The sequence below is a fragment of the Hylaeus anthracinus genome, unplaced genomic scaffold, assembly GCF_026225885.1.
Source record: "Hylaeus anthracinus isolate JK02 unplaced genomic scaffold, UHH_iyHylAnth1.0_haploid 12001, whole genome shotgun sequence".
Taxonomy (NCBI): Eukaryota; Metazoa; Arthropoda; class Insecta; order Hymenoptera; family Colletidae; genus Hylaeus; species Hylaeus anthracinus.
Window position 1 is genome coordinate 8,477,667 of NW_026534348.1, and position 24,570 is coordinate 8,502,236.

Genomic DNA, 24,570 nt, shown 5'->3' on the forward strand with positions numbered 1-24,570 from the left:
TGTGGAGAGAGAGAGAGAGAGAGAGAGAGAGAGAGAGAGAGAGAGAGAGAGAGAGAGAGAGAGAGAGAGAGAGAGAGAGAGAGAGAGAGAGAGAGAGAGAGAGAGAGAGAGAGAGAGAGAGAGAGAGAGAAGTGGGGAGAAGCGAGGAGAGATGACTAGCAATTCTACAAGTGAGATTGACAGAGAATAGCGTAGGAGACTGTTGAGAAGAAGCATACCTGAAATAAAGGCTTTAGATGTTGTTTCTTTTGCTGTTACAGGAAAACGCAATTTCGCCATTATTTTAAATCCTTAATTAAAAATTTTGTGTAGATTGCAATCAACGACCAGGCTAAACCCTTGAAGCTAGAATGCTGAAATTTTGCATAAAGGTTTCTTTTATGATGTATACAAGGAATAAGAAAGGATATTTCGAAATTCAACCCCTAAAGGAGTATAAAATGGTTGCACGGTTGGTATTCCGCGCGGGTGAAACCGCGGGATGCAGCTAGTTTATAATAAGATTCACGATGTTCGGGACAATTTCGATGAAAGCTTTCAAAAAAATAAACGAGGAAAGCCGAGAATAAGCTGGTGTTGTACGAATTGCCAAACATTAAAATTCACGAGAATTTACATGTTCGATGTACGCATACGTATATTTGGAAAGTAGTGGAAATTAAGTAACGGATTAATGGGAAATATCTTTAGTTTTCGATAGCACGATAATAATTGAATGGCGGAGCTACGAAATAATTCGGATTAAATGTTCGGTATGCAACGAGCGAGCGGAGCGCTCGATGTCATAAATTGAAGCGTTTCCCGCGGCACGAAATACTCGCGCACGCTTCCCGTGTTATCGTAATCTTTTATCGTAATTACGGCTCGATATTTGCCGAAACAATATGAATGCGTTATGGGCTCGTGCGCGGGATAAATTGCAGGGGAAATAAGTTAACGGGTTCGTATACGCGTTATGACCGATTCGTCGTGCAACGTAAACTGCTGTGTGGTTTTCTCCGACAACTGGCAAAGTGCATAATTAGAGAGAGCGTGTACGCGTGACGAATGAAATTGGTAGATAATGTAATCGACGTTGGACGATACTCGCATAGATGTTTCCCGAGATCGTCGCGCCGTCCATTAAATATGCATACACGCGCGTATGAATTTGATCGTTTACTAGTTACTAGACGAGATTTCTACCATCTCGATCTCGATCCAGAAAAATCTCGAAACATGCATATCGATCTCGAATTTCCGACGATTTAGAATATATGATCTTGATCTCGAATCGCGTCTCGAAACGAGATTTATCTCGTCTCGTGCGCATCGCTATCGTTTACGTTTGAGAACGCGCACGTTCGATCGCCTCGCGATACTCGAACAGTGGTAAATGAGCGGAGTCGATAAACTCTCGGCAGAAAAAATACGCGGATGCTGTAATTCCCCGACAGTTATCGTTCGGGTCCGCAACAGTGTTCCCACATCGTAACAGTCGGCTCCGCCGCGCCGGCTATATGGCCGGTGTTCCCGCATAGCTTGAAAATCCGATTAGATTTATAACGCAGGCCAGTTTAGGGATCGCGAACGTGAACGCGAACGCGAATCGCGACGCGATTCACCGAGTATAGTTTACTTGGAAAGCACGCAGCTGTTTGACGTGGGTGGATTAACAGGGCGCTAGGTACACGCGTTCCAGTTCACGTGCGCGCATATAGACACGTTTGCCTGGGGATCTTCCACACACTTTCAATCCGGTCAGTTAATTTGACAGTTACCGTTGGAATATTTACTGCCTATCGGAAGTGGTACGCGTTGATCGACCGTTGTCGGTAATCCCGTTGATTTACCGACCGTTAGCCGTTGTTAGTAGTCGTGTATAAGTGACTTATCGATTAACGATCTCGCTAGCTACGATGCTCGATAGGATCCAATTATGACCGACAATGACGGAGTAGTCTAATTACGCGATTAAGACGTAATTGGTTCAGCGTGGTGTTGGCAACACTATGATATTTCAGGTGATATCCGAACGACGCGACGCGAGGTTTGGAATGTTCTTCTTGGTTCGCTTCGTTCGAGCGTAAAATACCGAAGCTGCTTCTATAATTTCACAACGGATGCAACGATGCTTTACAGATCCTCTTGGAGCATCTGTTCGAGCCTGCTGCGTCAATTTACAGACGATATCGAAACACTCGATAGGTACAAGAGCGTTAAGCTTCGGGACCGGTAAACGGTTTCCGTACTCGAAACGTGGCCCACCGTCAAATTTAATCGAATCAAATTTAACTTAAACAGTCTAAAGATGTAACTTGTACCGGCAACGCTAACAATCCGCAACGCGATCCAAGTGTATAGCTAGTATACCCGCGGTGATCGATAACGAGGTCGAGTTCCCCAACCGATCGCGATGCGACAACGTCCAATTGATTTCTCTTAAGCCAGTGCTCGATGAGATATTAGCGGAGAATCAGTATTAACAAGCAATCGTGTAATCGAGAGTAGTTGGATGTTTAATTGGAATATAAGTGAAAACTGTCGTTGTTCGTGCGGACAAGCGCAACGATCGATCTCCATTCACCGTACTTTCAAAGATATTAATCCATAACTATGTATAACATCTCGAGCGTTCCAGCCTATACGCCGACTATGCGCCACGCTGCGCCGCAATAAAACCATTTGTTACGATAGCCGTCGGTGCTTTAATCTCGCGCGAGAGGGCTGATAGAATTCCCCGCACTCGTCTAATAGAAGGAAAGCTCCGGCATCCCCGTCGAGCTTTCCATCAACCCCATTCTTCGAGGCATCGATCTTCAATCCTTTCATCGTACATTCCCTAAGAAATCCCATCGCTTTTGTATTAATCACCCGGCAGGCGCGTTCCTGCTCGCGTTTAATCGTTCATCCGTTAAATATACACGGATGGAAAGCTCCGAGGCGTTCGTGGACTTGACGTGCAACAGGGAGGGCCGTCGTAACAAGTATTGTTCGTCCGTTGGTGGAACAATGGACCTCGAGCTTCATTCACCTGCCTACAATTACATGAAATTAATGGAAATGAAAATCGGTATCCTGGAACTGCGAGCGCGAGTAGCGGGAGAATGAGTTTCGCGCACGCAGCCGCAAGGTGTTCGGAAAATGGAATGGAATGTTGATGTTTCATTGTTTGTAACGCGGCCGCGTTCTCTGTGATCTTGATTAATCGAAATGGCGACGAGCATGCTCGCGCAGTGCCCGCCAAACCGAACGGATGCGTATTATTTGCAGGCACGGTTGGCAAACCGTGGCCAGAGACTCGTCAAATATTTGCCACGAATATTCGATTAACGTCGGACGAAACGAAAAACGAAAAACGATGGAACGAGCAAGTTAAAGGTGTCTTTTTATCCACATTTTTCGCGAATCTTTCCTTTCTTTCAATCGCGTTTTCTCTTTTTAAACAAGTCTTCGATGTTTCTTCAAATTACACTTGTGAAAGTGTTTTGTAAGATATAGTAAAAAAAAAAAAAAAAAAACACACGCTGTGAATACTTGAAATAACGGCTGTAGTTACCGTTCACGCGTTTCCGCGTTACAACGAATCTCCACGAAAATATCCAACACCACGGAACTCTGGCGGTCGGATTTATGAAACAAATTTTCCGACGACTATTTTATACATTTAAATTCGACGGGCTCTTACTTGCAAATGCCGCGCGACGTGCATTTAAATACTGAAAATTTGAATAGTCCGCGGGTCGATTAGTAAAAATCACTGCGCGCGGCTCGAGCAACAACTCGAGCTATTCCACCGCACGGAAAACCTTTTATCTCGGCATTCCGCGTTCTTCTCTTTTTTCCGACTTCAGAAAGTAAAGCTGGAATTCAGCGTTGCGTTAGTTGCTTCGACGAAGAAAACAAATAACGAACAGCGTTTCGTTTCCTGGCTCTGTTTGTTTCGTTGATCGACGAACGTGCGTTTCGATCGTTCGATGGAATTAACGATTTTTCCGCGGACCATTAAGACCATCCTCTCGATCGTTGATATATAGAAAATGACCTCCCGTTCCAACATTGCGTGGGTTTCATCCGTTTACATTATCGTGCGCGTACGAGTAGGCGATCCTGTCGGTAGATCCAGAGTAACACGACGTCGACGTTATCGGCGCCGTAACTCGGTTGTATACATCGATACCTGCTCGCTTACAGGATTGGATAGCGCCAATCCTGAATTGGTTGCGGTGGTGGGACAGCGGTTTGGTTATCTCCAGATTTGATCCCCAGTGTCCACGTCCCTACGGGAACACGTCAAAGCTGTCGAACACAGGTCGACAAACACGTGGATTCGGGCCCGTCCACGCATTGTGGCGACGCGTTGTTAGAACCGATCCAGCCCTCCGGAGCTGTAGCATACGAATATGTAGCCACAATACGGGCTCGGCGACCTCGGCGGTACTCCAGCTAGGCGGGGGCCAATGGGCCCCAACAGACGTGTACCAAAGACAGGACTAATTTAAATGTAATGTAAAAAGTTACGATAACGCGAACTAACAATAAGCCAAAATTAAAAAATGACGTAAGGCAAAGTAATCTCAAGAAGATTCGATGCAATAATTAAAGCGACAGTTATGCATTTAAAAAAACCAAGACCAAGACCATTCGACATCGTTGCCTTAACGTCATCGTCCGCCGCACCGTAGCTTTCGTTCGAAAACATTTTACCCGCGATAATAATTGATAAAGCAATTTAAAAAACGATCTTTACGACCAACTCGACGACTCTCGAGTACCGAACCATTGAGCGAGTCGACGCGACGGTCGAAATGAAATCGCGTATACTTTTTCATGTTCTAGGAATCGAAGATGATCTATAAATATATCGTGAACGTAACGGCCGCTCCGGCAACAGATTTCGTTCGAAAAATAAGTATTTATCTCTCGCGTAATGGTATCTTAAAGGAGATATTCCAATCGTTTGGAACGAAGCGTATACGAAATTGCTGCGTCTCGCCTTACGGTAACGCGACGTTTGTTTAGAAATTGCCATTCTGGCGAGCGCGAAACGCGTACGAAGATCTCGTCCTCGTAGGGGCCGAAGCAATAATACAGATTCTCTCTCGCGATCCTATTCGCTCTCGCGATGCGAAAGAATAACGAAAATTTGATGATAGCGACATGCAAACGACGCTATTGTCGTACAAGAACGAATCGAAAGCTCCTCGTTTCGCATCGGAGGAAACGCGTTTACCGAGAAGACTTTTACGCGCCGCGGCGACAGTCGCTTGACGATTGTCGATATTTTTTTAGCCAGCTGATTCGCGACGAGAAAAACGGCAAAGTTTAATTCGTAGAGTTTGACGTTTTTCTACTTAAGAGAAGAGTTGGATGTCCGAACAGATTTCAAAGTTAATTTTTGAGATAAACGTTTGGACGTCCGAGTACCTGGCAACCGAGCGTACCTTAAACAATGCGAGGTAAAATGCTCGGCTGTTCCGCACATTTTAATCAGGACAAACTGCTATCAAAGGTACGGACGCCGAGTAAAAATGTCATCTCGCTGCAGGGGTTATCGTCTTTCGTAATCGGAAATCTTTACGCGTCCCTCGTTCCAGGCTAGCAAACGCGTCTCTGGTGATTACACCGTTTACACGAACCATTTCCGACGGTTTAATTAAGACGAACCAACGTTAAACCCAACCATCTCTTTCGGTATCGCTCCTAATTTCTCACGTGCGATGTATCGTTTACGGGATCGTCGAAAACGATCGGTGCGATTTGCGAATGCACAGCGCATTATTTCTAGTTTTACGCTTCGAGTGTATGCGTACGTATTATATATACAATAGATACATACACACGCCTATCGTTTTAGATTAAATAGGATATATTCGAGAGCAACGGTGGAAAGGTTGCACTTGGGATAGCCGCCCTCGGGGGCTGTAGCGGTGTTTTTTGAAGCTACGGTACGGGCTTAGCAATCTCGACGTACCGGAGCTAGAGAGAGGCCAACGGGCCCCTATAGATGAGAAGTAAGAGATACTGCAAACAGTATTAAAACAATGGACGAGTCGTGTAAGACGCATGCGCGTGTAGAATGAAGAAAGAAAATGCAAATGTAAACAAATAGAGAAAGCGGTAGTGAAATAGCTTTGTCAATTATAAAAAGCTGATCACTTCAATAAACGACTGAACTGAACTAAAATTGGAATAGCCGTGGAATAACAGATTCGAGCCTCGAGGTCTCGTTCCATCTCGGCATTGCACGAAACCAGCTTAAATAGTCCAGCGATGCGACGATAACGCAACAAGTAAGACGGTAATATTTCGTCGAAATGTCTGCAGCATAATATCTACTTGGGAAGTTTGCTCGGCCAAGTTCTCAATCTGCTTATAATACAATTACCGAGACGCATGAAATTCGAAGAAGGTTGACGACCTGGATGGCAAACAGGCATGTACAAGTAGCCTGCTCACTTGTTTTCCATGGAATTGCATAAGGAATCCGGATGAGAGATTTCGCGGTAAAATAATATCCTCGAAACGTCGGCGTCGCGTCGTGTCGTTTCCAACAGCGTGTAAATAAAGTGCTCGCGATATCCGTTTAGGATAACTTTGGAATTCATTGGGATCCGTTTGCGCGCACAATCCGCAGCGATTAACTGGACCGTGCTTTCGAATCACGTTCATATCTCGCGTCAGTAACACGGGCAACGCGCGTATTTCGCGCGTCACAGAAAAATGGCAGGATGAATAATTGCATCGATTTCTAGCGTATACGTGCATATCCCCAAACGTGCACTCGTAATGATCGTTAAACGCGTTATCTGGCCTGGCTCGAACTGGGCTGGCCGTTGAATCGCAATAAGTACGGGCGCGAAACGCGGAAAAATTCGAGATAATGAATCTGACACCGTGTTACGCACGCGTCCCCCGCTTTTCCAGCCTTAACGAACCGATTATCGTTATTAACGCGCTTTATTGGCAGGTGAGACCCGAGGGATCGTTTTCCGGCGCTCTCCGTTCTCTCTCGTTTCGATTCTTTTTCACTCGTTCGGGACTTTCCACGCTCGAGTACCACTTTCGAAGCCCGAACGAACGTTAATTCCTCCGTTGTTACGAGCAAACGTTACGATACGAAACGTGCTTCCGTTATACGAGATTTTCTTCCCTGCAGCTGGATCTTTTCGCACCTGGACTTCTCCTTTCTATCCATGTAACCGGAGCTTCTTTTTACAGTAATTTACCACGATGCGACAGCAAACTTGGATCGTTTTCTTTCGAGTCTCGCGTATTTTTGCTCTTTACTATAGAACAGTTTGCTATAGAGTATCGCGTCTGTGTTGGAGCAATCAGAATATCAAAATTAATCGAAAGGCGTGCGGTCGAAGGCTCTGGTATAAAACATAAAAGAATCTAGAAAATATAAGTTGTCTTTCGTGTCTGTCGCATAATTTTAATGTTAAACTTGAGTAAAAATACTTGAGTATTATCAAGTGTAAGCACATCGATGCACGAGCCAAGGATTTCCGCGAGAGTCCGGTGGATTTGCGAAACCAGCTACCCGGAAGATAACCGATATTCGCAGCCCTTCGTCGGCTTTGTACATTCCCCAGCTCGCGCTGGAGCTCGGCTCTGCTCGGCTCGGCTAGGCTCGGGTCGAAGAGCTTTTCATAATCGTTCTTTTGTTTTTCGCCTGCTCGCGGAGCAACTTGGAATTCACGCGTCGTTTGCGTCGGCGTTGGGCCAGCTCGTCGCTGAATTATCGTCGGAAATCCGCGCGTGGAAGTAATTACTCTCTTCTTGAAGTTGAACCGCGTGCACGGGCAATTAATCACGGCCTTTGCTTATCATAATTAATTGCAGCGGCGCAGAGGAAAATCCGCGATTATACTTCGTTCGGCATCGAGTCGCAACGAATTCTTCTCATCGGGGAATTCTTTTTCGTAGCGCGATTGGTTCAACTTGGAAATGTTCGAGCACTCGATCCGAATCCGCGGTAATCCGTCGAGAAACACGCAAAATTATTGTACGCGTATTTAATACGTAATACTACGTAGCTGGTTGGATCGCGATAGATTTTGCCGTGACGCGTACACGTGAAACGCTGAACTTGGTCCGTCGAACGCAAACGAAACAGTATCGTTGCCTAGATAGTAGACACGTATGCAATCCTGGGTTAGATAAACTTGGAGCAGGATCGCGACCTATCTTGACGGAAAGGCTTAAAATCTGCCCCTGGACAGCGGACACACGAGTTCGATGCGATGCGATGCGCACGCCGCTATCCCTAGCAAAACTGCAGCGACTAGGCTGCGCCATTAACCGATTAGATGTGCTTGCAGGATAATTGCCCTTCAACCCCAAACTCCTGTTTTACGCAACTATTTGCTCGACGATTATGTCGCTTTTACGTCGATTCGTGAAAGCCTTGCTCCGTGCTTCACCGCGACCACTAATTGAGATTTTATCGATGGTTAAACGCGCTGGATTTTCGACGGTGTGCCTCGAGATTCGGACGATGTTAATTACTCTCGCGTTAACGATAGCGTGCTAACGGATTCCGAGTATATCCGCTGGTGTTGGGTTGCGCGTTATCGGTGCCGTTCAAAACGAACATAGACGATCTTTAACTTGTACGAATATCGCTGAAATTTAAATGCCTAGCTGTACCGCCCGAACGACCGTTACCTCGAAACGAACACGAATCGTGTTTCTCGTCTAGTCCAGTCGTGAAAAGTAATTTCAAGTTTCGTCCAACTCTTCCTTCTCAATCTCCAACTATTTCGATTAAACCTGAGAGCAATGAGAGGAATATGTTCCATTCCTTCGTAAACCCACGCGTTTACTCGTCGCGTATCTCGAATTTCAAAGCTACGATGACCGCCCAACAAATCAATTTCTTAATTTCTCAATTTGAAATAATCTTGATCTCGGCCAAATATCGATCTCGAATGTTACAAGTAATCATCGATCTCGAATCACGTCTCGAAATCAAGACGAGATCGAGATTTATCTCGCCACGTGCGCGTCACTGATCGCCACGGCTACGTTAAGAATTCAACGAAATGAACATAGTGAAATTTTGTAATGAACCGAAAATTCGAAAGTTAGAAAGACTAGAAAGCGATAAATTTCCAGGCGCGATAACGGTTGCTGGACCGTGTACCGCGATATTCATGGTTACTAGCACCTCATAGGACACGCCACGCCGGGGACTATAATTGAGATTTTATCGGCCCGTTAAACGCTACGAAGTTCCGGTGCAACACGTGCCAAAGTTTGCACAGCACGGCAGCTCTGTGCGGCTGAACGCGCCTCGGTGCTTCTTTAAACTCTGCAACTGTACCAAACGGCGCGTTCAACCGTCGCGATTCCCAACGATTTTCCCTGCTGCCGTTTTAATTGGCAAACGACCTCTGTTCCAGACTACAGATCGCCGCAATTTCCTCACCGAGCAGCGCGATGACCGCCACGGGAAGTTTCTCTAGACAACGGCGAAAAATCGGTGAGTTGATAACCATATTAACCCATATTATCGTAATTTTCACTGAAATTCGTTCTTCTTTCTTTCTCCAACACATCACGACGGGATACATTCCGTCATTTTGTACAAGAAATTGTTGCGACTCGTTCATCGAGCAAAAAATGACGAGAAGGATTAATCACGTCCAGACTCGATTCTGCCAAGTAACGGAATATATTTCATTCGAATTACATAGCCAGTTTGATAATGCGATCCTTCGCTCCGGTGAATTCGGAGTTTAAAGGGCGTTTGCTTTTGATAGAGGTTATTGGGCCGGAAACGATGCTTCCGACCTAATAACTTGGTAATCAAGAAACGATACGATTCGAGTATCTTTGAGTTTTTTTTCTCGTCAATCAACGGAACAGTTGATTAATTTCCGATAACGCAACCGTACAATTTTCCAACATCGTTTTATGCGGGGATGCCTAGACGACGCCGACACCGACGGAAACGAGTACGTCCGTCGTCGGGCGAACAAAATATCGAGCACGGAACAAGAAAAGCCACTCGGAAGATAGAGCGTGTTTGGTCGCGCGAACCGCGAACCCTGTTTCTTATGCGTTGGTCGACGGTAATGCACGCGCGTTTCCCAGCTACCGTGAAATACCGTCGGGAGAAGAAGGAAATGTTGCAGCTATGCTGGGAAATTAGTTGCCAAGGTTACGTGGCATGATTACCCCTTCGCATTTCGCATTATTGTTACTTTCTATTGTATATAGCGATAAAATGCAGGTTCTAGCGCAGATGTGCATAAGTATCGGAATGCCTCGACATGCAGACATTTAAGTAGTCGAAGATTTTAACGTTAGCGCACAGGGATATTTAAATATTATTTTTGGGATGTATTCGGAATCCTATTTCAGGGTCTCCTGTAATTCCCTCGATAATCCGTTCGCGGCATTCGAGAATCTATTCCGAAGTTGATCCGGGAGTTTCAATATTCCTTATCCCTCAAACATCACACTTTATATCCTACCTTCTGGAACTTTTAAAAGGGTTCGAAGAGGCTCGCATGCGAGCAACCGCTTACTTCCCTTATTGATAAACTCGTGGAAAAGTCTTGGAGAAACTTTCCGTCGCGGATGTCATATCTATCGCTTGCAATCGAGATCGGGTTTCGGCAAACCTCTCTTGCGATCTCGCATATCCTTTCTTTCAAACATACCTACAAATATTAGATTACAGAGATCGTAAGAATATTTCTGTCGCGAGTGTTCCATGCGTATGAAAAATTACTCGGTCGTACAGCTAGTAACAATACAACGCCAACGAGAGGAACGTAACGCGATGGGCCAGATTTGAAAATCTGGCGCATCCGATGCAAGGAGTTGGTCGTTGTTCCGACTCACCGACTCGATACCGATTACCGACGCGAGGTCGACGCCGATGCTCCGATATATCCCCGGTCCTTTTGGCCGTCCTACTCTCGAGAAATACCTATACGCATTATATTTGAGCCAGCTTTTATCGAATATGTTTAACTTGCACGACGTCGATCTCCGACTGCAACTGTTCCAGCCAGATTATTATTCGATGATATTCCAATGTCTCTTCGATCAAGGTAAACGTTTGCATCGCTGTTGCCTCAAATGCAACGAAACGAGACTAGTAGTTTTCGTTCTAATGAAACGGTACAAGTATTTCGCACTGTTGGATTTTAGTTAAAATCTAATTGTATTTTTAATACGATAGAAAAGATTTTCTGTAGGCAAAACCCCGCAACCAGATGTGGCACCGAGTTCGTCGTCGAACTCGGGCTTTATTGGTGTTGCTAACTGTTTTAGTTTCTGCTCGATATTGTACGCATTCGGTACGTGAGTCTAACACGGCAAGTTAGGCTTAGCGTCATAAACCGTATACGCACAACCTGGACGGTCATCGACGCTGCCATCTACCTGGGCATCGAAGACGACCTGAAGAATAGCCTCGAATTTCGTGCGAAAGTTAGTTCTATCCGCGCTTGTAAACCGAGAGGTTACCTAGCAGACAGTGTCACTCGCAACGTCACATCTTTGTACTTATACTCACCTTGTTTTCTTTCATCCACAACAAATACGCATTGGAACATTACTCTGTTGCCTATATATTTATTCGAACATGAATATCCAACACGCAATTTCGAATGTTGTTCGATTATCCATGAGTTGATATAAGAGTTGATTCGATTCGATTCTATACCAGCAGCTTCCTCTATAGATCTTCCCGTCTGTCCCTTGGTACAAAATTTAGAGCGGCACGGATGAAATTCAAATATTCGCTTAAAGTTGGCGAGAATGGTCCACGTTGATCAGCGAGAATTTTACGATTGCTCCGTATTTAATCGTCGGAAACCCGATGGAAATCTAGAGATACCTATGTCTCCGAGGAAGAAGAAAACTTACGTAGAACTTTCGTTATTCCCTTATCGCGGAGGTAATGTAATTTCGCCAAAATAAATATTGGCGAACAGAAAGTTCTTTTTCCGGTGCGCTTGATACGAGCTCGCGAGAAATCCCGTAACGGATGAGTTCGATCGACGAGATTGCACGCGCCGGGCGCGCACCGATAAACCGACCGTGGACCGACCGTGGACCGAATCCTGGCAACGGGGAATAATCAGCCGGAGAATTCGATCGAAAAGTTCCATTATCGAGGCGAAAATGTCCGTCAGAATAACCGTAACCACTTTCCTTAACAAGGAGCTCTTATCCCGCTACCGTACGCTTAATTGCCGGCCGGGAAATTGCCGAGCGCCTTTTCATCCAACTAATGCCGATCGCGATCGGTTGGCAAACTTGTTAATAAAGAGCGCCCGGTAGCTACCAATTTCTACTTATTCGACGACGTGACGAGAACGAAAACGAGAACGTTCCATGACACGAACGGGAAACATGACATGAATTCTATCCTACGAGTTCTTATGTTTATTAAGTAATATTTGTAAAGAGCCATGCTCGTAACGTCCTGCCCCGTTTCATTTCGTAATCGATAAAGCGCGAACCACGGCAAATTCACAACACCGGAAGATTCACGAGAGGATAGTATCCGCCTATATTGAATTTTTGTTTCTTTTTTTTTTTGGAAAAAGAAAAGTGGATGGAAGTAGGTGGAGGATCGTATGAATAGCGATGGAAGAACTGGCTCAGTTTCAGACACTGTAGTTATACCGGGCCGGGTCAACCTTTGGCTATGCTTTCGACTTCCCAGAAGGATACGCCTTTTTCGTGTCTGGCCATAGCCGGACTTAATTCACTGTTCACTGCCAGTGGTATGGGTATAACTGGTTCGGGCGGCACGCCTTTTTGCAATTAATATCGAAGAGCATTTCGCGTCGTTGTGTGGTTTTTTATACGATATTTATGTAGCATCGACTTTGACCGTAATTGTTCGCGCCTTTATTAACGTTATTCCGGGAAAATATTTCAGGCAACGAAAGGCCTCGATTTTCAGAATAATACTCGATATTCTTATTCTACGATGAGAATAAGATGGCTATAAAGAGATTATTAATTCGCAACGACCACCTAAATGCCGCGAAACTCTAGGACTCCGCGTATCATGGCTCGCGAAACATAGAGTCCGTCAAGCTATCGTGGAATTTTGTCGCATCGCGGGATCTCGATTTTCGGTGTGAGAATCGATCGCATCGAGAAAATTCGGTTACGACTGCTCGGAGCTATAAAAGTGTCGAAATTGTATCGTTCTAAGGGAAATTTGCCTCTTAGTTAAAACTGACTATCGGACGTCGGTGTATCGCAAACCCTCTTTGTTTCGCGTGATTGCACGCTTTTCGAATTCTCTCCCGCGAGGAACGAAAGGAACGCCGCGCCGCTCTTACGGACTCGTCTTGTTCCTTTGCTTTCACCGCTACCTTGCTATCTTAATTTCGAAATTTCGAGATGCCAAACTCCCTCGAACAGCCGCTACTCAAAGCTTTTCAAGTATCGAGTCCATAGTTTACTCCTTGTACAGTTTGCTCCGCGCTTGTTCTTTTCCGGGGTCTAACTGGTGTGGCGCCAATAACTTTTCGGCGAAAGTAACCCTATTTTATGCTATAGATACCCTATTTTTAATGCGAATTAAATAAAAAGTAAAGCGATGCGCATTCGAGAAGGTAAGAATTATTTTTGATATTTTAGCTCCAGCTTGTACAAGATTCGTTGACGCGCAGTAGTAATAGATCGTACCCGTAGCCGTGTACGCGTCACGGGCTCCTTGTTGTTTCAAGTTCCATGTAGACACGCCACGTGTGTGCCTATGACGTTTCCATCCATGTAAGCCGTTGCAACATTGCATACAAGGGAGCGCATTCGACAAGCGTGAGGGCCACGAAATGCATTGGATTAGACGGCCGCCGCTTTTCATGCTAATTCCGTGCCGGAGCCCGCGTTTCGCGGAGAATCATCGTTTCCCTCTCGACAAAGCACTCGGGTACCGTGGCCTGAACAACGATCGCAAACGTATCAGGTTCCCTGGCTAGGCGGAACACAACAAACGAAATATGTAAGCCGTATGGAATCGAAATAGAAATAGAAATATACACGTGCTCCCTGGCTACCTATCAGATCTATCAGAAATGTTCAGTTGTCTTTGTTACGCGCACTCGCGAAACAGAAAAGAACAACTATCGAGTTAATCGGTAATAAATTATTTAATAGTTGGCTCGTTTCGGAAATTTGTAAAAGCCGAATCGACGAGCGTATTGAAAATCTGTTTTTGCGACCCTGCGGCCGTGCCGCAATGTGTTCGACGTGTTGCATCCACGGATCGAGATTGCAACGATGTAACCGCGGTTACCGTCAATTTCGAAACAATGCGCTTTAGCGATATTTAGTTGGATCCCGTCAACGACAGGCGTTGCACCAAATTTACGGTAATGCTTCAACGAGAACAGATTACAGGGAATTGGTTGTTTTGTTCGTGCCGCGAACGAAATTGTTTTTCCCGAGTCTCGTGTTTGCTTTGTAGACTTGGTTGCGGTTGCGGTTGCGATTCGATTCGATTCAACTATTTCTACGATTATTGGAAAGTACAGCGTCAAGTATTGAAATATAAATCTGATCCGATTCGATCTGACCTGATCTGATTTAATCGAAATCTAACCCGAACCTAGCTGTTGCGCGAGTTTTGTTATTTATTATTTAAAGAGGCGGGATACCGGCGATCGTCTCGTAATAAATAACGCACCGTCGTTTTCCATGAATATTTAACACCGCGAAACCCGGCAGAGACATCGCCCTCGTATTTCTTGCGGGGAAATAATGGTCGCGCGGTAAATTAACCTTGATTAGAATAAACGTTCGCGGTAGATGTTCGTATCTATCTCGGGAAAAACGGTAAAAGGAGTTAGCCATCGCGATACATGTTTACCAGATATGAAAGCTCGTCCTTGTTTTCACTCGAACCCTTTTCCAACTTTTATAAATTTCACGTTGGACACACGCAAACCTTTGATGAAACGAACGAAATTTTCGGTAATTTCGTTAAAGAAATAACGGTTATCATAGCATGAAGCGTTTTCGTGGAGAACAGAAGTAATTATTCCGCGTACGCGTGCCTCGTATAACCTCGAGAGTGTCGGGTCGCGAGTCCACTCGCAGTCGGAAATGCACTCGAGGATCGTGCAGCGCGTGAAACGCATCCGATTAAAGCCATCACGCGTCGGCGCGGCGTCGCTCGGAGAAACACGTCGCTATTCGCCATTCGCTATTCGCTATTTGCTCTCCGTTAAATTTCCCGTAAAAATGTTCGCCACAGTTGTTAGTTTTGCGCAGCGGTAAATGGAATCGTTGGCATGGCGAAGAGACCGGTAAATAATAAGGATACGGTGTCTTTAGAAGTTCGGCAATCTGGGCTAATGCCAGCTTGCATTTCATATCCGGAAAGCTCGTTGCGTGTTGAAGCATTCGGGCAATAAATCTTGCGGGAGAACGGTTGCCTAATATCTTCCTTACTATTTTCGGCTGGAAGGGAGTTCGGTTCACCCTTCGAGACACGCTCGCTCCTCGAAATGCTTGGCTAGTAATTATCCGTCGACTTTTACCCAGTGAAACATCTCTCACCGTGACGCGACCTCTCCTCTCCTAACACAGAATTGGTGTACCTTCATCTCTTGGGATAATTTTCTTCCGGTCAGTTTCCTTCCTCGTTTCGTTTTTTCATTTGTCACAATGTTTCCTCATTTGCGACCCCGTTAATCGCCAATCATTTATCGGTCAGGTTATACGTAAGATCGAGTCTTGTTCGTAAACGATTAATTACGCGATCGTTATGGGAAGTGGTTTCGTGTACTTGCGAGATATACGTAGATCGGTCCTAAGTCCCACTTTTCGTCGATCTATGCGATTCTCGTCCATGTTTACCAACAAACGAGCAACAGACGATATCGTTTAGTTCGAAAATAACCGAAAAATAATCAATTGATCGAGTCGTATCACGGAGCGAAGCTTTCTTTATCGAGGACGATAGCCTTTACGTCATCGGAGACACTCGGTGTTTCTTTACCGATGCGCGTTCCCAGCTCGGCCTTTTGCGGAAGACTTTTGCGGGTCCACGGATCTAGAGTTTCAAAGTTTTTGCCAGGATAAGCTTATTCTTTTCGAACGTGTCGAGTCGTTGTCGAATCTAGTCGGATGTAAACCTTGTTCGTTTTGACCAGTTCTATGATAATCTCTTGTACGTTTTTCATCGAATAATTTCCTGGTATTCGATGATATTCGCATTCATAGAACAACGTACAATTTTTATCGGAAAATGTGTCGGAACCGATAAAAGGCGCGTAACCGTCAAGTTTGAGAAAAGAGCATTTCGTCTTAGAAATAAAAATCGAGACCCGAGGTTTTTTCGACTGTAAAACACATCGCGAAGCGTAGGAGATCCGAATCCCAAGTACCGAATAGGAATTCGAACAAGTTCGTTTCATGGCTGAATCTGTCGTTTTTTTTTTTTTTTTTATTTCCGCGGGATTCTCCGCTCGACGCTAATGAGATTTTCATCTAGAAGGGTTTGGGACGGCTCCGGCGTCGGCGTCGGCGATGGCGTGGGAGGGAGGGGGGGGGGCGGAAGGTAGCGTCTAAATTGGCCGCTTCGATTATCTCGCATTCGAGCCCGGATCCAATTAGGACGATCGATAAGTGCTTCGTTATATAATTGTAAATAAGACGGTGCGCCTCCAAGCAACGTTTTCCGCCAGGAATTTCCTCGTCCGCGCGTGCATATTTCCTCCGCGCGGTGAACTCCTGTTGGCCAACTTTCCGCCAAGTCGAGAGACATTTTCCGCACACCGTTCGTTAGGCGAAGATCTCATTTGGATATCCCGCAGTTCGAGCTTCTCGAACGTCCTTCCATTAAATCGATTCCGCTAATAAGCTTCGAGTATCGCGTGAATGTAAATTATGCGCAGCCTTTTTAAAATGGCGAAATTCGCTACGTGAAGCAGGTGATTTCCAAGGTGTTCTTAAACGATTTATACATCTATTTATTTATTTAATAATATTACTCGAAACAGAAACAAAGCATATGTCGATGCACGAGGAATTCCATTTTGTACAACCAATATTTCCGTACCGTTTAAAGGTATTTATATTTTCGAACATTTCATGCGAAACATACTTTTGTAAATTATGTTTGGCGCGCGTTTCACGATGAATCGTATAGCATTCGTTACGTAAACCAAGTACCACTCGATAAGGTTCGTTCGTTACAATGTAGGAATTTATCGCGTATCTTGTCCGTCGAATTCTCGACGGTTTCGTCGATCAGGAAATGGTCGAAAATCTGATTCTCCAAATTGAAAACAGAATGGCGTGGCTGACGCGGTTGAACCTTCCTGGAAAAGTTTCTCTGTAATTTAGTAGACCGATGTGGACCGGTTTCGGTGGCGGAAATGGAGCAGCGTGTGCGAAATTCTCCATTATCCACATCCACATCCATACGTGTCTCGTGGCGACTCGACGCTTGCGAAACAATTTCTTCCTTTTTTCCTCGCTTCCCTTCGTCTATCCATCATCTTGCTCCCACCGGAACCTCTATTAATATTTTACGAATTGCGGAAATTTAGATTTTGTTATTTTCACTGGTTTCGGTGAAACTAACGGTAGAAAATGAAGCGATTAATCGCCACCGATGAACATGAGAAATACGACTAGTTCCTCAGATGTTGTCGTAATCGAAGTAAGTAAAGATCAACGGTCGTGACAAAAAGTGCGGATGATTTTTTAACGGTGAAATGCTTCTACTCTGTTACGAATGAGCGTAAATAACGACGGAGTGGCACTTCCATTGCCCTTCGAACGATACACAATTTTATGGGTTGAACGATAAATGAGAGCCGGTTGTCGATTCCATTATAGAGGTAATAAATCGCCGACCGTTGGTACGCGATGATTTACGAAAATTCGACGAAACAATATTTATTTAACTCGACACTCGTCGGCGCGAACGTACCGCTAAATGCGCCGCTGTCTAAGGCGATCCATCTTACGAACGACAGACAGGTATTACCATGGAAAATGCGACGAGCGAAACCAGAATTGGGACGCATCCCGTAAACAACGATATCGCTCGCGGAGTCGATGACAGGAAGACGGTACACAAATTTCCGGAGGTTTGAAATACGAACCTTGGCAGCTATACTCTATACTCTATACTCTAAACCCCGAAGGAGACAGAAAACACCGTGTAAAATATTTCGACAGAGTCTTTTACGTCGATTCTATTGCCAAAACATTACATTCTTTAAGAATTCTTGCTAACAAGTATCGCTATCAATTGGAAGTGTTCTCCTCCTCGTTAGTATCCTTCGATCCGTACATAGAACCGTTTCGTTTTCTTTTTCTTTACAGTTGTTTGTTATCCGTAGAGTCACGTTTCCAGTTTCACGTTAACAGAATCAAATCGCAGAAAAAAAAAAGCCATTCGTTGGACGCAGTCGAACGAATTTTTGGCTCGCAAGACGAAAAGTGGAGCTTGCCTCTCTTTAATATGGGTCATGCGAAGCACACGGAGAGACCTATAAATAGGTTTAAGCGCAAAGCACACAACGGCCTTTCGCATCTGTCTCTCTCCAGTCGTTCCTTCTCGACGAAGATCAAAGTAGCCAAGTGCCACTCCCTCGAGTGGATCCGTGCTGATCCGAAGAGCTTAAAGCAGCGTGCAACCGCTCGCGCTCGCCAGGCTTTTCATACATAGATGCCGAAGCGAAGGTGTCAACTAAGCTCGAGTTAAAGACCTGGCGAGGAAAAGATATCGTTTCGCGTTTGATATCGAACAATTCCGCACTCCGCGCGGCTTTCGAATGCAAGTTGCCATCTTTTCGTTCACCCTAACAACGCGGATAATTTCGAGTCATGTCCCTCGTTTATTTTTCGTCCTAACGTTACCCTCTACATCCGTATCGTCTTCAATTTTGTACGTTTCGCGACGGACGGTAATCTATTCGATCGCTTCGATAATGGAAATTTAGTTGTGATCGCGAATTCCTAATTTTCGCGTTTCGTTGGTAAATCTTTTTCCGTTCTCGAATGGGAATTCCGTTCTTGACGGTCCTGGACACGCCGATCGACGACGTGTTTAGTCATCGGGATAGAACAGAAGGGAGTCGCTCGATGAAACGAGGTAAAACGAGAGCGGAAGGAACACCTATAAACGAAAAAAAAGAGAAAAATTATACACGAGCGCGTTGTCTGCGAGGTTGAATAATTCATACTCGGCCCATACGCGCGATAAATTGCCCTCTTAACGTCGACGCCCGATTCGTATTCAAACAAATATAGAGAAAAGAAGAAAAATGAAAAATGTAAAAAATTCTGACACCAACCCTTCTCTCGTTCGCCACTCGACTCGTCGTCGAGCTACGCCACGCCACGTGTAGGTACGCACACGAGCATTCCACGAGCAACGCGCAGACCCTCGAAAAAGAGGGAAACCGGAAGCCATTCAGCGCTCAGGAACAAAACGAAAGCCCATTAACGGGCGGCGCGAAACGATCCACCGTATAAAGCGATTGTCCGCACGAAAGTTCCACGAGAAACGAGTGCGCCAACAGTGGGACAAAGTCAGAAGAAACGTAACGCTATTGCGGAACGCGTAGCTCATTTCGTCGGGACTATCGAATAAATGCGACAACTTTGTGCGTACTATTTTCTTTAGTCTCGATGTTTCGTTTTTTTTTCATTTCTTTTTTCTTTCTTCTTTTCCGTTTATACAAATTTTCGCTATTAACAGTGAAAAAAACTTGTCAAGATCGGCAGTTTAACCATTTTTTTTTTTTTTTTTTGTAAGGTTTTGAAGGTTTTTCAAGAATAGTGGCACACTAGTACACGTTTATTATATGTATAATACTATAACATAGTTGTCGGGTTATCGACTCGCTTACGCAACACTGCAAACGTTTCCATACGTTCGCGCTGTTCGATTTCAGACCGGATTTAAAATACGTCGAAAGCTCTCGGAAGTGAAGTAGCGTTATAAAATAGGTCCCGGTGGTTTCCACGCACTGAGCTGGACGGAGGTGCGGCTGGGGGGACTCGTTAACGTCGCTTGAGCTTGAATTAGAATAGCTCTCGAGTGTCCTGACATAGTCGCGAACGTATTTCACAAAGTGTTCGCAGCACGGAGATAGGTAGGAAAACAAGAAAAGGGATTTTATCTTTCTACTTTTATTTTTTGGTGAGGAAGAATTCCCGTTTTCGGTATGGAAATGGAGGTCGCGCCGGGAGAACGTGTTCATAAACTGCGGCGAAGTAATCAGGAAAGATGCGCAATACCAGTGGAATAGCGGTTCGCAATATGCTTTCCCGTGGCTGACGGTGTGCGTTGCTCTATTCGACTCCGCGAAAAGGGACTAGCAGGATAAGGATAGGCAATCGGTCCCCACCACAATTTTCATTGCTATTATGTGCCGTGCAATGTTTTCGACCTAAAACATCATCCCACAAAGTTTCATACCGTTACCCTCGCCTCGTCACCGTTTAAGGGTAATATGAGGGTAAACACCCTTAACTTTATTATTTTTTTTCTCGGTTACTATTTCAGATATTTAAATTCTGCAAAAAAAGAATATTCGTACTTATAAACTGCACCTCGTATAAATTTTTAATTATTAAGGGTAGAAAATAAATAATTTATTTTTTCCGTGTGGTAATTGCGAAGAACCCTGTGAGTGACACCTACCAAAAAAATCAGGAACGATGATCGGTTATTTAGCTGGCACATGTAAAAGTTTCAGAACGGTCGGAGTCCCGGAACATGGTTAAATAATTAAAAAGAAACAAAAATCCCGTGCAGTACGCGCCGCGGTCGTGCAATGGACAGAAGAAGAATGGGATAATATGGTTAGACACACTACGCGTGTCGTACGGTTGAATGAGAATGAGATAATGTTAGACACACTACGAGGTTAACGATTGCATTCCGTTCGTCGCGTTGCATCTACCGTAGTCAAGATTCTCGAAAAGTTCCATTTTTCTACAATATTATATTTGTTGGTTAGTAAATAGTTATCGAGAATGCGAATGCTCGATCCGTCACGGATAATTATTAGCGACTATTTCCGTTGCGCCATTTGAAATTCTCCATCGCTCTTGCTTCGTTCGATTTATCTGGAAATCTGGAACAGTTTCGTCGAGCAGATTCTTACCGCGTGATGAATCGGCAGCGAGGTATTTTTCGTTAGCGAAGCGAATCGTTGAAGACGGTACATTTTCAACCAAGGTTCCATAAAAAATACGCACGTAATCTTTAGCTATTTTAAGCCTGCAAAAGGACCGACCCAATTTAGGGACAATGGAAGCCACTCGTAAGACCACTCGGGACGCAAAAAAGTTTTGAATTGCAGCTCGAAAAGGAAACGTTAAACGCAGCACAGGACTGTTTAAATATTATTCTTTGAAATTTGTTCTTCGTTCTGTTTTTCTTTCTGAAAAATGTTCTGAATGCGGCTTGCGCAGAGATTACCGTGGCCCCCCGTCCCTCCCGTCTCCTTCCTTGAGAGGTATTATTTTAAACGCTGCTTTCAGGTTGCTCGAAATAAGAAGATTGGCTTTTATCGAGAGAGCGAGTCGGAAGATGCTGGGACCTAGTTTTTTCCAGTCGGGAAATTGGCCAGAATTGGCGATTCTTTCGAACCGTCCCGCAGCAATAATTGCATCGTGCTTGCAATTCCGTGATTCGACGTCCGCGTCGGCGTCTGCGTTCGTCCGTTCATCCTAAATCCGGCAATAAGATCTCGCGCAAACGGTTACGTTTGTCCTTGAAGCGAGGACCGGAGGAAAAGGATTTGCCGATACGCGATATATACTGCCTCCTATCGGAGTCAATTCGCTGCAATAAGCCCCGGAACAAGATTTTATCGAGGCGAGCCAATTGCTGGATCTCGAGGCAATCTTTCGGTCTCGAAGCGACGCGACGCCCGCGCCAAGCCACGTTTTACGCAACCACGTGTAACAAACCTTGCCGACTTCTTATCGAATCCCGACGTTTCCGAAGCAATCGTTCGTGACTCTGTCTCGGAATTAATTACGCGTGCTAGCAGCGAGAGATTCCGACAGTACCATTCCAAGGATCTCCCGTGACGGTAAATAAAGAAAAATGAAAAATGTAAGACGCTAAAAAGCCTCTCACCGTTCCCATTGTACCCGAGGTTTTCAACGAAAGCACAGTTGGATGAGATCGACGGTGAGTGCATTCCGCTGGCAGATGTTACGTTGCTAGCCGCGTTATCGATCCTGCCAACGGTGTATCCAACGATGAATATATAATATCTTCCTGACCTCTCGTGGATTTCCTGTCGCTACCTTTCAGTCTTGTTCGAACGGGGCTTTCCTCGGATCCTTGTTCGTATCTCTCATTTTTACTATTCAAGGTACGAGAAGGTGTTGTAATAATCGTGACACGATTGCAATAAAAGTACTCAGGGATTGCTCGAGACCCGAGTTCTTCGAGCAGGGGAACGGGGCACGATGCGTCGAGAAGATACGGAATCCTGTCAGGATCCTTAGACGTATGACACCGACCCGTTGAAGCTGTATAGGAAACAAACAACTATTCGCGTAAGCGCGTACTATTCGCAACACGGAAAATTATGCAAGCGCAAAACACTGTAAAACCACGTTGAAAAGTGGTAAGGGGAACGCGAGGGTGAATTCGTAGGAAGAGCGTGCGAGAAGATGAATCGTGCGCTGGCGTTGCGCTGGTACGAATATCACGGAACCACGCGATGCACGAGAAAAAGTATTTTTTTTCCTCTGTTTGATACGAAAAATCCCCGAGTAAAAATGAACCGTCTCAACTGTTTTAGCTGCATTCGGTTATCCGTCGTGGCGCCGAAACCATTTTTACTTCCTTTTGACGCAACGTCACCGCGGCGCAACCTCATTTCTCCTTGTTCAGGAACGCCCGGGGTTGCTACCGAAGATACTCAACGATTTCGTTGTTTAAGAATCTCCACTCTCTTTCTCTTTCTTTCTATCTCCCTCTCTATCCCTCTTTTTCCGTTCTCGTTTCAACGTAAACGCTTGCATTACTCCGTTCTACGGGCGCAAAGATATTTCTCTGTTTTTCAGCCCGTGGAAATGGGATAGCTTTGAAGCGTAACGGGCTGGGTCCGATGTTAAATATCGGCTTACAGAATCCCGGCAAGAACGGGTACTTTTTCATTTTGCTTACATTTACCATTTACCATCATTTCCTCGGAGCTTCTTATCTAATTTACCCTACTATTTACTCACCAAGGATTTTTTTCTTCTCGCTCCTTTAATTCCATCCCACTCTTTCCCCTGATTTTTCATCGTTTACGAGCGTGTCGGCCGACTCCGTCGTAAAACCACGGGCTACCCGTTGCGTAAAATACGTTATAAGCATGTGTAAATCATTGCGTTAAAATCATTTTTTCGTAGCTGAAAGTTATTTCTTTTTTTTTTTTTTTTTTTTATTAACAAACTTTAACAATTAGTAATTGAAAGATAAAGTGTCTCGACGAATGTAACTTTTCGCCGATATTAACCAGACCGTAGGCCACGAATTTTATTTTGTCCGAAACGTCGATTCTCAAGCGGATAAACGGTACGTATGTATAATGTATGAATTTGTCAATAAGAACTAGGAATTTGTCAGCGAATGCGGATCAAGATCGATTAAGAACACCGACAAAAGACGTACGCGAAACTCATCCGTCTTCCTGTCCTCGTCGAGATCGTTTGACACCTCGGATGTCTCCTTTTTGCATAGCTTATAATTAATGCGTTTCAACGTTCTCTCATCTCTATGGAAGCTAGAACCGCGGGCAGGTAAAGAACTAATTGTATGGTGATATTAATGTCATTTTTAATTAAAGTTTCATTTAAAGAGTCTCTTGCGAAGAAGCAAGCACGTAAGAATGAGCTCTCCCTCTCTCCCTCTCACCTCGTTGAAGGTGGATCATAATAAGTTGGCGTGGTCATAGTTGGTTGGCAAATTTGATATTCCATCGTCGTTGACTTCTAGTACTTGGTATTTAGCGTGCGATGAAATAAACGATTGTAAAGAATTGTTCGAATTGCATTAGTCATGCGAAGGAAAAAAAATCGGCGTTTTCGGCGAGGAATCGAGACGCGGTGATTATTTATCGGAGAAGAATTTGTCGTGATCCGATCCTCGAACGACGCGACCGGTGAAATTGACCGGAGCGATACTACCTTCGCGATACATTCCATTCTCATTTCACGATATTAGTATTGTCAGTTCCCTGCGTCAACGTAAGATCTACCGACCGACCACCGCTATGCATCTCAATGCACTCGTCGCATCCCTCTCTACGAAGATCTATAGAAACCCGAGGCCGAGCCGGGTAAGATTTCTTATTTCCCTGGGACCTCGGTTGCAATAACGTGTAATAGACCTACTCGGTAGCTTACGTGCGTTGCATGCAATACTAATGCGCGACTCTCCTCGATTCCTTTCTTCCTTGTACATACATATAGTATATCGTTCGAGATTTTGACAGCAACATGGTCACAAGTTGGTCGATAAACCGAGCGTGTAACCAACAGCGAACATTTATTCGGTGTTCCGGCAGACCCGGAGTCCGACTGACGACCAGCTCGGCACTCTTACTTATCGGAGAT

At 44.9% G+C, this 24,570-nt stretch overlaps 1 protein-coding gene across 3 annotated transcripts in view; it reads left to right on the plus strand.

The window, feature by feature from the left end:
* The window catches only part of LOC128891351 (uncharacterized), a 168,079-nt gene that overhangs the window by 77,874 nt on the left and 65,635 nt on the right, over positions 1-24,570 (plus strand). For all 3 annotated transcript variants that reach the window (XM_054150789.1, XM_054150788.1, XM_054150790.1), the window contains exon 2: positions 9,390-9,469. The gene's annotated coding sequence lies outside the window, so the exon portion shown is untranslated. The remainder of the gene's footprint in view (positions 1-9,389; positions 9,470-24,570) is intronic.